This window comes from Phalacrocorax aristotelis, chromosome Z, assembly GCF_949628215.1.
Source record: "Phalacrocorax aristotelis chromosome Z, bGulAri2.1, whole genome shotgun sequence".
In the NCBI taxonomy this organism is placed as follows: domain Eukaryota; kingdom Metazoa; phylum Chordata; class Aves; order Suliformes; family Phalacrocoracidae; genus Phalacrocorax; species Phalacrocorax aristotelis.
In genome coordinates this window covers 26,716,804-26,731,608 of record NC_134311.1, presented here as the reverse complement: position 1 = coordinate 26,731,608, position 14,805 = coordinate 26,716,804, and the positions used below count along the sequence as shown (strand labels likewise).

The 14,805-nt window shown below is 39.2% G+C and overlaps 1 protein-coding gene across 6 annotated transcripts in view; it reads left to right on the top strand.

Annotated features, from left to right (window-relative positions):
- The window catches only part of PCGF3 (polycomb group ring finger 3), a 57,992-nt gene that overhangs the window by 22,579 nt on the left and 20,608 nt on the right, over positions 1–14,805 (top strand). For 2 of the 6 annotated variants that reach the window (XM_075078294.1, XM_075078298.1), the window contains one exon: positions 10,105–10,147. The exons of 2 other annotated variants lie outside the window; for them this stretch is intronic. The gene's annotated coding sequence lies outside the window, so the exon portion shown is untranslated. Of the gene's footprint in view, positions 1–10,104; positions 10,148–12,976; positions 13,068–13,146; positions 13,261–14,805 lie in introns of all 6 variants that reach the window. 2 more of the 6 variants (XM_075078296.1, XM_075078297.1) reach the window with 2 other exon arrangements.

Sequence of the window (14,805 nt, the reverse complement as noted above, 5' to 3'; positions counted from 1 at the left end):
GAAAAACACATTAATTGTCATCTTCCTGAGTTTGCTGTGACCTTGCTGTATCTGAGGCTCCATCTTAGAGAAACAACAGAAGCCTGCAATAATGTCTGGATCATTTAGTTAACTTTGCTAATGTCTCCACCATTTCCCACTCTATATAGGTAAGTAAACAAGTTTCCTGATTACCTACATTAACTGAAGTGTAAGACCATTACAGATGTTTGGGAACAGTTTTCTGAAGTCCTGCTGGACTTAACTTTTAGATATCTGTATATGTTTTCTTTCCATCATACATTTTTAGCTTAAATAACTCTTTATGCTTTCTCCTTAACTTACAAGTAGCAGTCATACTGCCCTCTCAGACCAGGATGTGGCAGGTGAATATGGGGAAGGCAGAGGAGGTTTTTTTTTTCATTCACACTCGGTGTTGTCCTAATTGTGATAACCCTTCCTACTGCTTGTTCCAGTTTAATGCTGTTTTTTCTTAATGTGTCCAACTAGAATTGAACATTATATCAGGTGTTTCACCAGTAGCTTACAAAATTGCACTGACACCAGACTATGGCTATTGAAATTGAACCATGACACATTCTGGGTTCATATATATCTGATCATGGCTGCAGTAAATATTGCTAATGTTTGAAACTTGTGCTTTCACATGTTTGGATGGAAGGCACTATATATGGGGGATTTTATATTACTAAATCACGGTGACTATGAATTCAGATCTTCTATGAACCTAATAAAACTCAAGATTTACTGAAAATTAAATATAAGTCTCAATGATATCCATCATCTTTGCAGTGAGAACACGCTACTGGGCAGACAAAGGTGTGGATGAATTTTTAAAGTACAGTAAAATATTGCGTATTACAACTCTAGTCTTTTGCCTTTTTACTGACAAACTGGTATTTATAATATTTAGTTGATTTTATTAAAAGAATAACAGTTAATTACTTGATTTTCAACATCTTTTCCTTAATTTAGTGCTTTATAAGCAGGTAAAAAGTTAAAGAAAAGAACTAACTTCCATAATTTGGGTATCTGTATATCTCTTTGGCTGCAGACACTTTGAGAGATCAGTTGTGTGACCATTTTTAGCAAGCAGGTAGCAGTTATTTGACTGTTCAGGACTCTTAACACAGTCAGTTTTAATACAGACTCCAAATCTAAGCAATGTATAAAAAATATTTAAATATAACCTTATGTTAAAATCTCTTAATATTCAGTGAATAGTAAGAATTTCTGCCTTCAAAATCTGACTACTGGAAAACCCATCACTAAAGCAGTCTCTTGGGGAGTAATGTTGAAGATCAAGTTACACTTACTATGTACAGGCAATTTTACTACAGAAGTATTCAGGCAGAGCTTATTTTGGTTGCCAGGTCATTGCAGGGAGGGAGAGAAAAACGATCTCATTCTTTTGTCTAGTTATGGAACCAAGACTAGGGATTTTAAAAAACAAACCAAACCCACAACCAAAACAACCCTTTCAGTTACCAGGTCACATAGTTGGTTTAAAACTGGGATTATGAGCTTTGTGGGTTTTTAAACTTTCTCCAGTATTCTTGTGGGGATAGTAATACTCTTGTATTAATAAAAAATTTTTAGATGTCTGTCTTGAAGGGACTTTTACTTGTCCATAAAATAAGGTGGGGTTTTTTGCTGTTCTTTTTTGCTGGTTCTTCAAAACGGTGCTTAAAATGAATAGACTTAGACTTGGGGAATATTTCTGAGAGAAACATGTCATAGCAGTCTAGAGCTTTACGTCCAGTGCCAGTTGTCCTTCTCTTTTTACCTTCCCTTTTGCTTAGTTGTGTTACTCTGGCTTTGTGAATGTCTTTTGTAGGTAAAGTGCTTTTGATGCCAGAGGCAGTACCTCTGACACAAACCTCTGATAAATGAAGATACTGGGAAGAAATCAATAACTTGCCTGCAGCTTATGAAGTTATACCTTGTAAAGAAAGTTCCTGATTCATCAGGAACAGTGAAATGTCTCAGCACTCCCACCCCATCCATCCCACCCCCCCACCCCCCCCCCCCCAAAAAAAAAAACAAACCCAACCAAAAACAACCAACCCCAAAGTATTGGACTATGTAAAAACAAAGTAGGTATTGATGTTTGCTTGCTCTTGGAAGGCATGGTGAGTTTCTAATCCCCTCATGAAAGGTAAGAATATTCTGATGATGTAACTTTTACATAGGCCTTGTAATATCCTAGTTTTTAATCCTTAGTGAAATAAACTTAAATCTCTGTTTTGAAGTAGCTCTTATGAAGGAACTGAGATTGGGTTGTCATTGACTAGAAACTCAAGTTGTGGACAATGTTATGCTAGTTATAAGAGTCAGGCTGTTGACCTACAGTTAATTGTGGCAGGCAGACAAGTCCCTGAAAGAAACATTGGGGTAATGTGCTGTGTAATTGGAATGGTTAGGAGGTTAAACCTGTTTTTCTAGAGGCAAAGGCAGCTATTATTTTAGATTTAATAGTAAATTAAGGATCTTTAGTCTTAATGTCGTGTTTTAAGATAACAACTTTGAGAGGCTATACTCTTCCTCCATGTTTCCAGTTTCCAATACACAGAGTGAAAAATATGGCTGAGTTAAAGTCTATGGAGGTTCACCCTATGCCTGAGTAGATTTGGTAGACTATTCTGGATTTCAAAGAGGAGGGAAATAATCTTTGGTCTAGCTTTAACTGGATTTAAAAAATGTATATGATGACTTCCAGCCTTGATGACAGTTGTGTTTTTTAATTGGGATAAACTGTAAATATTATGGGGACTTCAAAATATTGATCTAACAAATTTTCCAGTGGATTTCCTTAAGGGATCATCTGCATTATCTTAGACCTGAGCACGTGAAAGTAAAGTTACACCTGGTGGTCCTGCATATGTGTTTCTCTTCATGTCTGAACTGCAGCTGAAGTATGTATCTAATTGTCAGCAGTTTACTCTGGTTTGGCATTCATATGCTCCACAAGCATTGCTGTGAGAGACTAAAAGGGGTAACTATTTCTAAGCATTCAGTAGGATGCCCTATATTGGTAGGTATGGTACAAAGACAATAATACTTGCTCGTTGGCCAGCAGAGAAATAACTTCTCGGAAGAAGAAATGTTCTTGGTGAGGATCCATCCTGTGTTCTGCATACTCTCTTTAAGTATTTTGCTTTTGCAGGGCTGAAGAACAGCTTACATTTACTTTGCTTAGTATATTAGAACTGTAGAATGGTTTGTGTTGGAAGGGACCTTCAAAGATCATCTAGTCCAACCCACCTGCCATGGGCAGAGACATCTTTCACTAGGTTTGGTTGCTCAGAGCCCCTGATCTGGAACACTTTCAGGAATGGGGCATCCACAACTGCTCTTGGCAATCTGTTCCAGTGTCTCACCACTGGTGTCATAAAAACTTTCTTCCTTATATCCATGCTAAAGCTACCATCTTTCAGTTTAAAACTATTGCTCCGTGTCCTGTCACTACAGGCCCTGGTAACAAGTCTCTCTCCATCTTTCTCATAAGTCCCCTTTCAGTTTTGAAAGGCCACAATAAAGTCTCTGCAGAGACATCTCTTCTCCAGGCTCAACAACCCAACTCTCTCAGCCCTTCTTCATAGGAGGGGCATTCCATCCCTCTGGTCATTTTTGTGGCCTTCCTCTGGATCCACCCTAAGAGGCAGATGTCTGTCTTGTAGTGGGGAAAAGAGCTGTACTCTGTGAACGTACACAGTACTCTAGGTGGGGTGTCGTGAGAGTGGAGCAGAGGGGGAGAATCACCTCCTTTGATCTGCTGGCCACACTTCTTTTTATGCAGCCCAGGTTACAATTGGCTTTCTGGGCTGCAAGCGCACGTTGATGGCTCATGTCCAATTTTTCACTTCACCAGTATCACCACGTCCTTCTCCACAGGGCTGCTTTCAATCCATTCATCCCCAGCCTGTATTGTTATCAGGGATTGCCTGACCCAGGTTCAGGACCTTGTGCTTGGCCTTGTTGAACTTCTTGAAGTTCACTCGGGCCCACTCCTCAAATCTTTCGAGGTCCCTTTGGATGGTATCCCTTCCCTCAAGCATATCAACTCAGCTTGGTGTCATCCACAAACTTGCTGAGAGTGCACTCAATCCCACTATGTCAGTGGTGAACATACCAAATAGAACAGGCCCCAGTACAGACTCTTGAGGGACACCACACATTACTGGTTGGAGATTGAGCCATTGACTATAACTCTTTGGATGTGACCATCCAGCCAACTCCTTATCCACCTAACAGTTCATCCATCAAACCCATCTCTCTCTAGTTTAGTTGGAACGTGGTTCTGTGAACATGTTTAGAGAGACCTATTAGATTACATGGTAAAGCTCATCTGCACCCCCACAAAGGAGTGCAAAGAGAAAATGGCAGGGGAGACGGGATACTTGTACCCTGCCTAACTACTTCCAGGCCCATCGCAGGAACCATCAGCTTGTCAAAGGCCCACCTCCACAAGCCCAAAGGAGCACAGAGGCACAATGGCAGGCAGGGAACCCAAATTAAGGACACAGAGGAGGGCACACCCATGTGTAAGTAGTTGGTTTGTTAGTACATGTGTCTGGCCATATCCTGTGTGTGATCATTGCAGTCTGTCTTACCTTCTTCTTGAATTCTTTTCTAACTCCTTCCTGGGTGAGGGGCACTCTGTTCTGTGTGTAAGTGTGTCTGTGGGAGCCTGAGTGCCAGCAACTGCAAGGCAGACCACTGGTCAGAGGGCCTAGGGTGCCAGCAGCTGGAGAGGCTGGCACGAGTGGGCTTCAGTGCCAGCAACATGAGTAGGACCTCAGGTCACCACGAGCTATCATCAGTGGCGCCAGCAACTGGAGCAAGTGAGGGTCTAGGCACTGCAGCTGGAGTGGGACTGCAAGCCAGAGGGACTGTGTGCCAGAGTGCCAGCAGCTGGAGAGACTGGAGTGAGCGAAAGCAAGTGCCAGGCACTGGAGTGGGACCAGGAGTCAGAAGCCTGTGTGTCTATAGTGCCAGCAATTACAGTGAGTGAGTGAGTGAGCGTTAGTGAAGGGCAAGCTAGGCTAGCCTGCATATAGGTGAAGTGGCCGGGTGTGTGTGCCTCTCTAAGGGGGAGACCAGAGGGGGGAGCTGCCTTTTGGGGTGACCAAGTGAGTCTGGCTGGCTGCCAGGGACACTGTAGGATCTGGAGATCTCTAAGGTTGAGACTGCTGGTGAATGTGTGGCCCTAAAGGGCAAGACGATAGGGGATTGGCTACTGGGAGACTGGTGAAGTCCCAGCCATCTCTGTGTATGTGTACCTGTGTGCCTCTGAGGGTGTGAGACTATGGTGGGGTGTGGTGAGGGGGGACTGCTGAGGGAGCAGGAGAGTCCAGCAAGCTCTGTGTGTGCATGTGTACCAGTAACCAGACCCTAAACAGTCTGTACAAGCAACTGGAGTGGGGCAGTGGTGTTGAAGGCATGTATGTCCAGGTGACAGCAATTACGGAGACTGAGATCCAGCGGACAGCTACTGGATAGGCAAAGAGTCTGAGTCAAGCTGCTGTGGGGTCCACCTTGCATGTATGTGTATATATTTTCAGTAGAGAGGGGAGCAAGGTGAGGCAGTTGGTGCTGTTTGTGTTCATGTGTGTACTGTGTGTGTCTGTCTTGGCTGATCTGCTGTCACTGTCTATGGTGTATATATATGTGTTGTCTATGCATGCTCCACGTGTGTGCACGCGCCTACTGGGAATATGTGCTCAGCCTCACTACAAGGTATATCTCTGGGGGCTTGGAGCTGCTGCAGCATTGCCTCTTTTGGGCTGCCAGGTGCAGCCTGATTTTCCCTTAAGTCTCCTTTGTCACCCTGCATTTCACCTCTGCAGTGTTCACCAGTGGAGAAATCAATCATCACTCTTGAATGTTTTCAGAGGAGAAGAACATTTACTATAAGTAGGCTGGAAGGCAAGTGTCTTTCCTTGCAAGTGTTGTAATAGAGTATGGCACTCATTTCTGTAAGTAATATTAAACTATTTAAAATTCTTCTTTGGGATCAATTCATATCAGTTTTTAGTAGTGTTTTAGTGACTTAATAGGCAAATACTCAGAAAAGTGAAAAAAGTAGTGTACTGTTCTTGTTGGCCATCTCTGTTTTCTAAGACAAAGAAAAATTAATACTTTAACTTCCACTGGAACTGCAGAAACGTGACCTGTCAGTTAGTTTGTATGTGATGTAATCTCTGCAGATTGCTCAGCATACCCATGAAATGGGCACAGAACTGAAATGCAGTATTCTACTCAAGAGAATGTAAACTTAGAACAAATCCTTCTGAACAAATGCATCAGGGAGCATGCTGCTCTATTATTCTGAAACCAGCACTGCTCACAGAATACATGTCAAAATAGTATCTACTAGTTCAAATTAACTGTGTGCTGTGTTTGTGCGTAGTAGATCTTTGTTTTAAGAAGACAGAGATAACAAATAGTAAAGGTTTTAAATTTGTTTTTTCTGTTTGGGGGCTCCTCCTTTTTCTTCGTTGAGTTATTAAGAGGGATACCTGCTTTATTGAAGTTAGGACACTGGTGCCATCTGGTGGTGTTAACACATTCCCAGAAATGGGAAAAACGACTTGCGAGGAGTTCCACTGAGTTGTGAGAAATTGCTGGCATGATACTAAAAAGAGTACATGGATACATTTGCTGCCTTAACATATAATTATGCAGATTAAATAAATCATAAAAGACTACATGTGGGCTGTTAATAATAACTTAGCTTGCAAAAGCAAATTTAAATATTTAATGATTTCTTTCTGCTCAACCAAAAGGTTTGTTTCTAGTAGCTTCTTTTATCGAGCAGTGCTTTGCAAACACAACATAAATAATTTTGTTGAAGTTTACAATATTTTAAAACTTAATTTGGAAGAAAATTTTTCTTCTTTTACTGCATTTTGCTAAACCTACACAACCTTCTCGCTGCTAGTATGTTTGAAGTTACTGTTCTCTTTTTTTAAGTGGCTGATACATGAAGTTGGAAAGTAAAAATTCAACAACATAAACTTGGCAACAGTTGAAATAAGCGACCTTGATATCTGAAGCCAAAGCAACCACAAATATTCTGTTTTCTTTATCCTTCTATCTCTTAAAAAAAAGAGGTGTCCTGCATTTTAAATTGTTTAATTGAGGTAATATCTTTATCATTGTCTAGAGTACTTTATAGGCTGTATTGACCTTGTCAGCAATGAAAGTAGGACTTTGGCTACTTCTCCAGTTCCCTTGAAGTAAATTTCTGACTTACAAATACCTTGTCCTGTGATGGAAAGATTTGCAGAAGGGCAAGGTACTTTATATGAAGCTGGTGGGTTTTTTAATTCATTTCACTTAGCCATAATTCTTTTGATCTGTTGCAGATCAGCATGATAGTATTTTAACAAGTTACTGCTAAGTAAATTACCTTATGGAATAGAGGTCTGTCTATTCAGCCATTAACAACTTCCATCTTTCTGTTGCAACTGATTACAGTAACAGGCGCTTCTTATGTTTTAATCCATCTAGTTGAAAGGGCACAAATTCTGTGCTTGTATTTCTTCATAATCTGTGACTTTATGACTATGCAACACTGCCTTCAGTTGCATTGTGCTGAAAGTGTGAATTAGACCTCCTTTTAACCAGGCATTAGTTCTTTAGTTACATGGTCACAATGTCAGGAGCCTTTTTTGCATCCTGTCTTGATGGAAAGAGGTGTTTGCAGGCCTGTTCAGCTAATATAGGTTGTGGAATTAGATGGAAACAGCTGTTAAAATTGACAATATTTAATAGTATTTAAGAATTTAATATTAATAGCTAAATAGTTATTTATTGGACATCTTTAAGGGTAATTAAACTGGCTGGCATAGCAAGGACTGACTCTTTTTCTACAGTTGAATTCAGCTTGATGTAGACCTAGGTTTGTCTACTGGGTTTCATCTGCATGCAGCCACTAACAAAAGTGTGGGGTGCATATGCCAGGCAATCATAAGCATCAGATTTGAAAATATTCTTTACCGTACTAAGTTCTGGGTCTGAGTGAAGTTCCATCGTAATGTCTTGTCCTTATAGCTGTGACTTTAATAACACTATCTTTGTGAACTGAGGTATACTTGCTGCTTCTGTTACTATTGTCTTTTAGCTTTCAGTGCTGTAGGACCTTAGTATCTGTCAGTAATTATTCAACAAAATTACTAGCATCTGCCACATATAACTTTTTTTCTCATGCTCTCTCCACTGTAGACACAACCCTTCTGCTTTTTACTGAAGTAACATTGTTATATTTCAGCAAAAGAAAAATATATGTGCTTTTCATTTTAAAATACAGCAAGGTTGCAATGGTTTGTAAATCCTTCAGGCATTCACTTCAGTTCTGGATTTGTACCTGTGAAGAGTAACTTCCTGTTTTGCTTTACAAAGCTAGGTGGTACAAATGAGAATTACAATTTGATAATCTGTCAAGTTATCAAGAGCAGTCACAGGAGTTGAACAGTCCTTTTAAAAAAAAATCCATTTTGGAATATTAGTACTCACTTCTGACTTGTTAGTGTAAAGGATCAGTAGAGTGATCCACTTGCCCATTCTCCAACAACCGTCTAGATATAAAAATGAACTGAATTTTCCTGTCTTTAGCTTTTATAGTGCATCGTTATCTTTGTGTAGCTAGAACTTGAAGAATGTGGCGGTGATTTAGAACTGATTTGGTTGTTGGCTTTTTGCTTACAAGTTGAGTGCCACTTTTTTCTTCTAGCCTGAACCAAAGTGTTACCTTGTCCTCTTCCAGTAGCAGTGAGGAAGATGCATGACAATTCCTTTTGAAAGATAGTTACTCAGGAGTTTTATGTTGTGGTGTGTTCTTGAAATGGTAATAAGCCCCTGACTCAGTTTCTTTGGAAGCAGTGTCATTGACTGCTCTCTTCTCAAGATTTTGCTGCAGAAATAAATCTGGTTTTTTTTGTTGCAAATGCCTTCTAGAGTTTCTTCTCCTGCCTGTATGAGGGGCTTTCCATCCTTGGTGAGGACTTTTTTTGTGGGTTCCAATAAAAGAGCATCTCATGCAACCTTGCATTGCTTCCAGTTAAGAGTAATTTTCTTCTCTGACTACAGTAAAAGTTCACAGTGAAACTGCTGAGAGATTTTTATTTGCATTGTGCTGAAGTTCTCACTTAAGTGTTACCATTAATATCATGTTGTATCATTGTATTTGTAATCCCCTTAGCAATATAACAGTAAAAACAGTAACTACAGGCTAAGCCTTTGAATTTTTTGGAACAGGAAAGATGGAAGCAGTAGTAGTCTTTACATGTCTCTGTAACATCTGAGTATTTCCTGTGTGAAGCTATATAAAAAATTGCCTTTTTCTGTCAAGCTAATCTATTCAAGTGAGAATATCCTCTGGCTAAAGGTGATGCGAAGGGGGGTTTTTTGGTTGGTTGGTTTTTGTGCGTTTGGGGTTTGTTTTGGTTTGGTTTTGCATGGGTTTTTTTCCCCTGTTGATTTGGGTTTTTTTGTTTGTTTTCAGTTTTTTTAAACAATGTTATTTTGGAAAATATCAAGAGATTCTGGAAATACGAATTATTTCTTTGAAAGTGTTAGTGGAAACTTAAGATACAAAGAACTGATTACTTGCAAATATAGCTTGAAAACTGAGCATAATACTCATCTAGTTGTGGATCTTCAATCAAAAGTCTTTTCTTTTTTAAAGTCTCATCACTGACTAGTCCATAGGTTGTGGTTCAAGGTTTCTACGTATTTCTTTGGTTATTTTCCCTGTCATTTGTGAAGATAATTAATTTCTTTTCATTTCACCATCACATGATGGCAGAACTACTTGGATTTTAGAGTAATTTTCCTTGCCTATGTCTGTCCTTTCAGAGGAAACTGTATAACATCTTTTTTTTCTTTTGTGGGTTTTTTTTAATAGAGGATCTAATTCTGACAGTCATTTCCCCCTTTCTTTTTCTTATTCAGAAGTGCCCCCACCCCACTGTTATCTTAAATTAATATAGATACTTAGATACCTTTAGGTGAATTTAGTGAGCTAAGTATTTCTTTGTGGCAGCTGGATTTTGAGGAATTTCCAATGTTAACTTTCAGACTATTTTTCTGTCTTTTCAGGTCTCTGGATGGCAGACTTTGAAAAGAAATGCTGTTTTAAGAGGTATGCCTCATGTAGGCCAAAATATTCCTGACTAGCGTATATATAAATGATAAGGCTGTCCTTCTAAGGAAGCCCTTTGCTGATCCTCTCTGTAACCTTGCATGAATAATAGTTTTCAGTGCTGAAATCTCTCTGAAAGGTGAAAGCTTGTACAGAGACATTTAGGCTTGTCTTATTGGTGACACAGTTTTAGTAGAGAGATCTGTAATACACTGCTTACCTTTTTGCTTGATCATCTTAACAAAACATGCATTAGTGGATGAAGAATAGCGTGGAACAAACCAGGTGACTATCTGGCACATGTATATCCCCTGCCAACGTGGCCTGAACCTGTGTGTGCTTGTTTTTTAATTGGGACTGTGGTCCAGATACCTGTGAATTGTCTTCACTCAATTCCTCCTGGTGTGATCTAAGACTTGCCAGACAGTGAGAGGGTGACACCATGCCAACAGCATGGTATAAAATAATGTGAGTTGGAACCAAGATGAAGAAATACTAATCTTTGTGCAAGTGATCATTTTTGTGTATTAGTTGGATGTTTGGAACACTTTGTGTGTTTTGGGGCTTCACGTTCCAGCACTTAAGGAGACTTACTACCTCTTCTCTCTCCGTTGTTGGTATGTTGTCTCTGAATAATTTCTTGCTTTACAGCTGTTAGGAAAGCAATCACTTTGAAATTGAACTGGATAGCTCTTCTATTATGTCCCTTTATGAATCTTTCTGTCCTTTCAGGATCCAAAAGTGTTACATTTTAGGAAAGTCGGCTTTGTCTTTCTAAGAGAAAGGCTGGTCTAACACAATCTTTTCAGGGCTCTTTGTTTTAATTTTTTAAACGAGACCGCTTAATTCTTTTTTTAGGCATGATTCAGGTCGCTGAAACTTCAGAAGGTTTCCTATTTCTCAAAAGCAGTACAGTGCTGATTTGTTTTGTTCTGACTCAATAATTCCCAGTGTAAAGTATTAATACTCTTGGGTTAAAAGCGGCTCTTCAGCTATTGAGTGAGATTCTGGTGTTCCTGGTTTTTATGCTGTGTTTACAAAGGTCCTAAAGAAAATTATGCTAAGAATAAGGGAATATATTACTGCTATTTTCAATACACCTGTGGGCAGAAATAAAGTAGATGGTGCTGCAATACTCTTGGAAGTGCGCACTTGTAGGATGAGAGGCATTGCACACAAATTGCAACACAGGACATTCCTATGAGGCAGAAGGAGCACTTTTCACCTGTGAGGGTGATCAGACCCTGGAACAGGTTGCCTAGAGAGGCTGTGGAATCTTCATTCTTGAAGGTGTTTTGAATGCGGCAGGAATAGGCCCATAGCAACTCAATTTAAGTAGGCCTACTTCGAGTGCAAGGTGGGTTAGAGCCGTTGGGAGGTTACTTCCAATCTACATTACCCTATGAATCTGTGTAACCTCCTGAAGGGCCACTTCTTTTGCATTTTACATTTCCTGTAAAAACAGGTGAGGTTCGGGTTGGTGTGTTTTGTTGTGTGTGGGTTTTTTGTTTGTTTTAAAGAAGCATCTGTACTTGAGAAGTGTTTTGTGATTATAGAGCCATAGGATCCTATTCCAGCAACATGGTTTTGATGGAGCAGGATCATGCTTTTGGCTCTAGTGTTCACTTCTTGGCTAGGTAAAGAGTGAGAAATTTCAAGTATTTTATCAAATGTCACTGTTCAGTCAGTGAATTGAGAGTCTTGGAAAGTTATATACAGTTCTTACAGATCATTTGCTGTAGTAGGTTACTATTTAAGTAGGTAACTCTTTGTAGAAGAACTAATGAACCTTTGTGTCCTACAAATATTCCTTGCTTGGCTTTGATTTTCTAAAACCTAAACTGAAATGTGATATTTCTGTTGTCTGCAAACTGCCATAGAGGTTTGATGAGCCTAAGGTTTGCAGTGTTCAACTGTGAAAAGGGGGCTATTAGGTTCTGAAAATGATGTGTACATGACAGATTCTGGTCTGTCCTCTGAAGTTGCCTGATTTTGTATAGGATGATAATGTTTTTTTGAGACTTCTGCATCTCAACTTGGCTGCGATCCTGAGAAAGATTCAGAAGCTCTTGAGCATGCATCTTCTATGCAGTGACAGATTGATTGCATTACAAAATAAGGCAAATTCAAATATTGTTTGAATTTTATTGTTCATTGTAGAAGTTTGCTCTCCATAATAACTCCTCCACAGTCTAGTGCAGTCTAGTCTCTGTAACAAAGAAGTCTCAATTTGGAGATATGTTTTTATTTTGTTTTGATTTTTTTAAATTTTATGCAAGACAACATCCACCTAGGTGCTACTTTGGAAAAGTAAACTTACCATTCCCTACTATTAGTACATCAAGCTGGTGTGTGTGACTTTAACCTCAACATGATCTGCCAGTTTTCTTCTTAAAAGAACCAATTTTAGATGTTGAGCTCATGATAACTTAATTTAGGTTGAAGTCTGTGTGATCATGACTGGATAACGGTTCCCTGAAGTACTCAATGAGCAGCTTGAGAGCAGTCGGAACAGTAAGAAATTCAGCTTGCATGGATAGGTGAAGGTGGTATAATAGTGTAGTAATTTCATAGGATCATAGGATAATTCAGGTTCAAAAAGACATCAGGACATCATGTAATCCAACTCTCAAAGCAGAGTAAATGATGAGGTCAGAGCAGTTTGCTCATTGCTTTTTGCAGTTGTCCGAACATCTCCATGCTCTCAAGCTGCAGGCTTGCTTGGAAATACGTACTCAGAGATGGTTTTGAACTTCTGTTGTTTTCCTTTTTAAGGTTTGGTTACTTGTTTTGGAAGTTTCTGATTTCACTTTTAGCATTCTTTTCAAGATATCACTGTTGGAGAGATGGAAAGAGGAGATTTGTGGAAGATACCACCTAGACTTCAGATTTGGAAAAAACTCACTTTTTCAAAATTAAGGTATTAAAGGAAAACCTGGATTTGCCTAGATAATAGAAGAATAGGTTAAAGCAAGCTGTCTAATCTTGGTGGTTCTCAGTCAAACTTAATCTTTTGGACATTGTGCAGGCTTGCTGTTTAGTTCCAGTTTGTGAGAGATCACTAACATGGATGTCACTTCATTCAGGATTGTTCAGAGAAATTCCAGCAGCTGGTAAACGTTTTTCCTCCTTTCTTTATGTTCCTACATGTTAATTTGGTAAACGTAGCTCTCTGAGAGTGCTACCTAACTAGCACTTCTGAAGGATACTGAGATTTTATCAAGATAGATGTCATCTTGCTTTCATGGGAGCCCAGCAGTTAAAAAAAACTAACTAGGTTTTCCATTGCTTGCTTGATAAATGCAATATTTCAACTGAAATTTCCAAGCTGATGTAAAATCTTGTATTTTTAATGAGTAGATATTTTAATTCATTACTGTACTCATTAGAATAATGGGTAGCATTTATAATAATTAAGGTGGAGTTAAGATGACACAGAAATAAGGCTTGGGGATTTATTTATGATATGCTGGTCAGCATTAGTGTCTTCAGAAATTTTTGTACCTTCTGTTTGCTTCTAATCTTCAGACCTAATCGACATTTTTCCCCTACAGCAGTGTACTTCAGTGTATATATGGTTACTTGAAAAGTATGTTTAGTGTCATTTTTTGGTGGGGTGACAAGAACTTGCCTGTCTTATAAACTTTTGTTTGGCTCTCAGAACATGGGAATGTTGGGAGTCCTTCCCAAGGAAGGTTCAAATAGACTAGTACCCCATCTGAGTTGATAGTTGTTAACATATTCCAGATAGGAACATGGAAGATATCCTTATTAGCCACCTACCCACATGAAGGGTTTCTTCCTAAGTATTGTGAATGGTAGGTTAGCTTCATATTTTGTGGTATGACTCTGCATCCTTTTCAAAAACATTAATAATGATAAAACAGTAGTTGATGGTGAAATTTGCAATTATTACTTACTTTCCTCTGAAGTGATACAGAACAGAGAGGTGGTGAATGTGGAATTACTTTACATTTTTGATTTGTTGCTGTTGTTAATGAATTTAATGTCTTATATGAGGCTGTAACATTGGTCCTTCCATTTCTTCTTTATATATGTCGGTAGTTTTGCTGATTTTTTTTTTTCTTTTTTTTTTTTCCCCCTCTTTCCCTCTGGGAAGCAATTCAGGTTGTCTTCAAAGCCTGAGTCTTTAAATATGTTGTCTAACTGAACTGACATCTTGGTAATGTGCCATTTTGTTGCTAGCTCCTCCCTTCCTTTCTAAATAGATATGAATTGGTCTGGCCTTTTTTTCTCTTTTTTCCTCGCCCGAGTCTCTTTTTTTCTCTTTTTCTCTTTGCTTCTTGCTTCTCATCTCTCTCTCTCTCTTTTCCTTATGTTTTCTGTCTTCTCCTTAATAAGGCCTCCTATTGCTACAGGTTAACTGTTTTGAAAAATGAGAGGCGTTCCAATTTTTTTTTTTTTCCTGAAACTACAGGACACAGGTCTCCATTGCACCAGATGCAGGCTAACATGGAATCTGACACTGACAGCTTGCTTACAGAGCTTAGAAGTTGCATTGCTTATTGGAGTTTCAAGCTTTGTTGAAGCTTTGGTATCTGGGTCTCTGCATATGCAGAGAAGAGCTCATTCTCTTAGTTAGGCAGCTGCAAGATAGCAGTGTGGGCCAGGCCTTCTGGAGAAATCTCCTACTCTAG